Here is a 6,052-nt window from a genome sequence, read left to right as displayed (position 1 = left end):
AAAAAAAAAAAAAAGTGATTAAAATATTTATAGGCTATATCACATTATCTAGAGTAAAAACATATAAAAACTTACTCAGTGGGAGGTCTCTTTCCCACCCTTATGTCTCACCTAATTTCCCTTTTCTTTCTCTCCACATAATCACTTCTCTTAGTTTGTTTTATATTCTTCTGTATTTTTTTTTGCAAATACAAGCAAATAGGATATATAGAAATAAATATCCTCCTTTCTTCTTCATAAAGGTAGCTTACTATAATCACTGACTTTGCTTGCGTTTTTTACTTAGTATCTGGAGATTTCAATAATACCAATGTGTATATAGAGCTGCATAGAATTTCATTACCTGGCTATATCATAATTTGTTAAACCAGTCTCCTGTCAATTGACATTTAGGTTGTTTCCAATCTTTTATTATTATTCATAATGGTATAATGTACATTTGTCATTTCCCATGGATGCCAATAAAAATAAGACCAAAGTAAAAAAGCTGTATAATGTAAATTAATGGAATTGTTTACAAATTCATTACAATTAACTCTAAATACTATATATTACAGTTCACTTTTAATTATTCAGGAGATTTATCATTCATTTATTCATTCATACATTTATTGAAGAAATCTGAGCTCTTACTATGTACCAATCCCTCCTATAGTACCTGGGAATATAGTTGCAATCAGACAGAGCCCCTGCCTTGTGGCTTACAGTGGGATGTATGGGAACCAGGTGACGAGATGCTGAGTGATGATGACATAGTGAGGTCACTTGACAGAGAGGAGAATGACAGCGAGGGACTGGCTGGTAAAACAATGTCATTCACTGTGCTACACCTGATTGCTTGGATTCTCTATAATAAATATTTATTGCTTTTATAAATTAGAAGAAAACCCAATTGATTTTTTTTTTTTTTTTTTTAAGTGAAGGAGAGAGACACATATGCAGCATAGCATAGAGAAAGAACATATTCTATGGTGTCACACACACCCAGATTGGGTCTAATTCTTGGATACCTTAGCCTTTCTGAGCTTCGGTTTCATCATCTATAAAATGGGGACAATAATATGTAATTGTTTCGCTTTGTTTTTCCCCCAGAGGATTACAACTAATGGATGTAAAATGCCAGGAACATTATGGAATGAATGGTAGTTTTTAAAAATGTGAATTACAATTTTTATACATAGTTGCACTTGTGGTGACAATCTAGCCTTGGGACTTGTCTAGAGGAGGATGCAGTGACCTCAGCTTGGAGGCTGTGTTTGGGAAGCTGAGGAAGGCTGCATAGATAACTGGCTTCTGAGCTGGATATTTCCAGGGTATGGGAGAGAGCACTGGGCGATTGGGAGGTGACAGAAAGAAGACCAGGAGGAGAAGAGAAGGGCATGGAGACACAGTTGGGAGCATTTGCTTCCTCTCCCAAGGCATCTGTCCTGGCATATGTCAGGAATTGCTAAGGCTGGCTCCTTCCAACATTTGAATCAATCTGTGAAACATGCTCGCAATTCATCACAGTCTTAGGAAACCTGCCATGGGGTGTCTTGGGGTTGTTCTTAGCTGACCTGTGTGTATTGGTCACAGCTACTTTTCTAAAATCAAAAGCAAACTCTACTGCAGTGAAATGGAAAGAGAAATCTATGAATAATATATTTCCTCCTATTATCCACAGGATAGTTCTGGGCAAGCCTTACCAAAAACCAAGGCAGTTAAGAAGTAAATATCAGATTCTGGCTATGTTGAATCCTGGCTGTCATATACAGGATTTTTTTTCATACACTCAGCCCCAGCTGAGATGAAAGCTGTTAGCCAGCTCTGAAAAATAATTTGTCTCAGAGCAGCATGGTAATTCCATCTCTTTGAAATAAAGGTTACTCAATGCAAAAAAAAAATTGAAAATTAAAATTAAAATCCATTCCTTTTGTTCAGTGGTTTGTTTCCTAGGTCTTTCCCTCATTTTGTTTCTTTCTTTCCCTCAAATGATCTATCTGTTCCTCCTCGTGTTCTCTCTCTTGTTAACCAGTTGTTTGTGCTTACGTTAAGTGATTTCAGAAATCAGTGGGGATTGAGGATATGGACTGAAAATCTCGGTTGAGCTGTTGCTTCTAGGAGTGAAGTGTAAATGTCAGCTCTTTCTCTTCATAGTGTTGTGTTTGTAGATCTTCTGGGGAGAGAAATACATGAGCTGTAGTTCTAAATGGGCACATGGGCATTTTCTCAGAGTTGTCAGACAAAACACTATAATAATGTCCCAAATACTGCAGAATTAAAAAAATATTATTCACCTGAAATTCACATTTACCTGGGAATCCTGCACTGTATTTTCATTTGCTATGTCTGCCCACCCTACTCATCCACCACCCACTCTGTGTTATGCACAGATTCCCTTCCTGCATTTAACCCAGGTCTTTTCTTACTGCTCTCTGGTGTTACTCACTCGAAGCTCTTAATGCTGAGTAAGTAGATGTAAGCTCTCAGGGACCAAAAGTAAAGGCAGGAATATTAACTTTATTTATTTTTAAAATATTAAAGACATTCACATAATTCACAAAGTACAAAAGGCTATTTGTTTAAAAAAAAATTTCCCTGAGCCCTCTTTCCACTCATCAGCACAGATCTTAACAATTTTTTGTGTATTCTTCCAGAGATACTTTATACATTCTCAAGCAAATTTATATTTATATTTCTCCCACCCCATTCCCTTTCCCACAAGAGGTGAGTACTGCATATACCATTCTGCACTTTCTTTTTTCACTTAACAAAAGGTCTTAGTATATAACAGTACATGAAGAGCTTCTTTACTAATGCAAGGTATTTCATTTTATGACCAGACCATAGTTTATTTAATTGGTTTTCTGCTGACAAACATTTGGTTGTTTCCAGTTTTTCTTTCTTTTTTCCATCTTTCCTTTTTCTTTATTTTGTAGACAGGTCTCACTCTGTCACCCAGGCTGGAGTGCAGTGGCACAATCTGGACACACTGCAGCCTTGACCTCCCAGGTTCAAGTAATTCTCTTACCTCAGCCTCCCGAGTAGCTGGAATTACAGGTGGTGCCACTATGCTTGGCTAATTCTTTTATGTTTTGTGGAGATGAGGTCTCGCTGTGTTGCCCAGGCCTGCCTCCAACTCCTGGACTCAAGTGATCCTCCCGCCTGGGCCTCCGAAAGTATTGGGATGACAGGTGTGAGCCACCATGCCTGGCCCAGACTTTTTCCATATGTGACAATCTCTTAGGTAAAAAATGGCATCTCATTGTTTTAATTTGCATTTTTCTTTTTACAAGTAAATTTGAGCATCCTTTTTTTCTTTTTTCTTTTTTTCTTTTTTTTTGAGACAGAGTCTCACTCTATCACCCAGGCTGGAGTGCAATGTGATCTCAGCTTTCTGCAACCTCTGCTTCCTGGGCTCAAGTGATCCTCTTGCCTCAGCCTTCTGAGTAGCTGGGACTATAGGTGCATATCACTATGCCACACTAATTATATTTTTTTAAGGGATAGGGTCTCCCTGTGTTGTCCAGGCTGGTCTTGAACTCCTAGGCTCAAGTGATCCACCTGCCACAGCCTCCCAAAGTGCTGGGATTACAGGGGTGAGCAACTACACCCCCGGGTCTGAACATCTTTTAATGTATTTCAAATGTGCTTATATTTTCTTTTCTATGTTCTGTCTGTTGATAGACTTTTTCTGTTGAATTTTTATTAATTTGAAAGTGCTCTTATGTGTTAGGGAAATTATCTTTTGTCTGCAATATGAGTTGCAAATATTTTCCCAGTTTGTTGTTGACACTTTAACTGCACTTGTGATTTTCCATGAACATTTAAAAAATCCATATATTTTATTAGTGGATAAAATTTATCCATATTTTTCTTTTCTTTTTTTTTTCTTTGAGACAGAGTCTTTCTCTGTTCCCTGGGCTAGAGTGCAGTGGCATGATCTCAGCTTACCACAACCTCCACCTCCCAGATTCAGGCGATTCTCATGCCTCAGCCTCCTGAGTAGCTGGGACTACAGGCACCCGCCACCATGCCTGGCTAATTTTTGTATTTTAGCATGTTGGCCAGGCTGGTCTCAAACTCCTGACCTCAGGTGATCCGCCCACCTCAGCCTCCTAAAGTGCTGGGATTACAAGCGTGAGCCACTGCCCCGGCCTAGAATGTTTTCATTACTTAAAAAAAAAAAAAAAAAAAAAAAAAAAAAACTCCGTACATCTTATAGTTTACTCCCCATTTTCTTCCAATCTGCCAACTCTGAACAACTACTAATCTACTTTTTGTCTATGTGGAGTTGCCCATCCTGCATATTTCATATAAATTGAATCATATAATATGTGGTTCTTCCTGACTGGCTTCTTTTCACTTAGCATAATGTTTTTGGGTTTTGTTTTTTTTTTAAGCATATTTTCAAGGTTTATCATGCTCTAGCATGTATTAGTGCTTCATTCCTTTATATTGCCTATTATGCCTTTACATGGATATGCCACATTATTTTTATCCATTTTTCAGTTGATGAATGTTTGGGTTGTTTCTACTTTTTGGCTATTATCAACATTCACATACAATTTTTTTTTTTTTTTTTTTTGAGACAGAGTTGGCTCGAAAAAACCATAGGCTTAGCCTATGTTGCCCAGGCTTATCACAAACTCCTGGGCTCAAGCGGTCCTCCCCGCGCAGCCACCCAAAGTGCTGGGATTACAGGAGCGAGCCACCCTGCCAGGCCTAACTCCTGTATCATGTACACATTGTTTTGTGGCTATACGTTTTCATTTTTATTGGGTATATACATAGGAGTAGAATTGCTGGGTTATATAGTAACTCTGTTTAACTGTTTGAAGAGCTACCAAATTATTTTCTAAGTGGCTGCATGCACTATTTTACATTCTCACCAACAGTGTGTGAGGAGTCCAATTTCTCACATGCTTGATAATGTTTTTAATTATCTTTTTTATTATAGCCATGCTAGTGGGTATGAGGTGGTATCTCATTGTCTCTCTGACTTGCATTTCCCTGATTGCTAATGATATTGAGCATATTTTCATGAGCTTATTAGCCATTTATGTATCTTTTTTGGAGAACTGTCTATTCAGGTTCTTGTTCATAATTAAAATGATTTGTCTTTTTATTATTGACTTATAATGCTTATTTGTATACTTTAGATACAAGTCCCTTATTAGATTTTTGATTTGCAAGAATTTCATCCCATTCCGTGGGCTGTCTTTTCACTTGCTTGATGGTGTCCTTAGAAGCACAAAAGTTTTTCATTTTGGTGATGTCTATTTTATCTATTTTTTCTTTTATTATTTGTCCTTTTGGTGTCATATTTAAGAAACCATCGTGTATTCAAAGTTCATGAAGATTGACACCCATGTTTTCTTCTAATAGTTTTGTAGTTTTAGTTCTGATATTTGGGTCTTTGATCCATTTGGAGTCAATTTTAGTATATAGTGTGTGGTAGGGGTCAAATTTTATTCTTTTGCATGTTGATATCTGTTGCAGCATCATTTGTTGAAAAGACTATTCTTTCCCCATTGAATTGTCCTGGAGCCCTTGTCAAAAGTCAGTCTCATAGTTTCTTGTAGTGCTTTTATGGGCTTGTGCTTTTCGTTAGAAATTTATTTCAACATCTGTAAAAGTAAAAACTAAAAGAAAGAAAAAGAAATTTATCTTGGTGCAGGGATACAGCTTAGCATTTTTTTTCAGTTACTACCTGTTTCTCTAATACAATTTATTTAACAACCTACCTTTTCTCCACTGATTTTTTATTTATTTATTTTTTTTGGAGACAGAATCTTGCTCTTGTTGCCCAGGCTGGAGTGCAGTGGCGCGATCTTGGCTTACTGCAACCTCTGCCTCCCGGGTTCAAGCAATTCTTCTGCCTCAGCCTCCTGAGTAGCTGGTATTACAGGCACGTGCCACCATGCCTGGCTAAGTTTTGTATTTTTAGTACAGATGGGGTTTCATCATGTTGGTCAGCAGGATGGTCTCGATCTCCTGACCTCATGATCTGCCCGCCTTGGGCTCCCAAAGTGCTGGGATTACAAGTGTGAGCCACTGTGCCTGGCCTTTT

At 37.8% G+C, this 6,052-nt stretch overlaps 1 protein-coding gene across 4 annotated transcripts in view; it reads left to right on the top strand.

Moving 5' to 3' along the window:
• Positions 1 to 6,052, top strand: part of KIAA0319 (KIAA0319 ortholog) — a 111,387-nt gene that overhangs the window by 32,032 nt on the left and 73,303 nt on the right. The gene's annotated exons all lie outside the window — the stretch shown is intronic.

This window comes from Colobus angolensis, unplaced genomic scaffold (genome assembly GCF_000951035.1).
Source record: "Colobus angolensis palliatus isolate OR3802 unplaced genomic scaffold, Cang.pa_1.0 Scaffold6, whole genome shotgun sequence".
Lineage (NCBI taxonomy): Eukaryota > Metazoa > Chordata > Mammalia > Primates > Cercopithecidae > Colobus > Colobus angolensis.
This window is presented reverse-complemented; position numbering and strand designations above follow the sequence as displayed.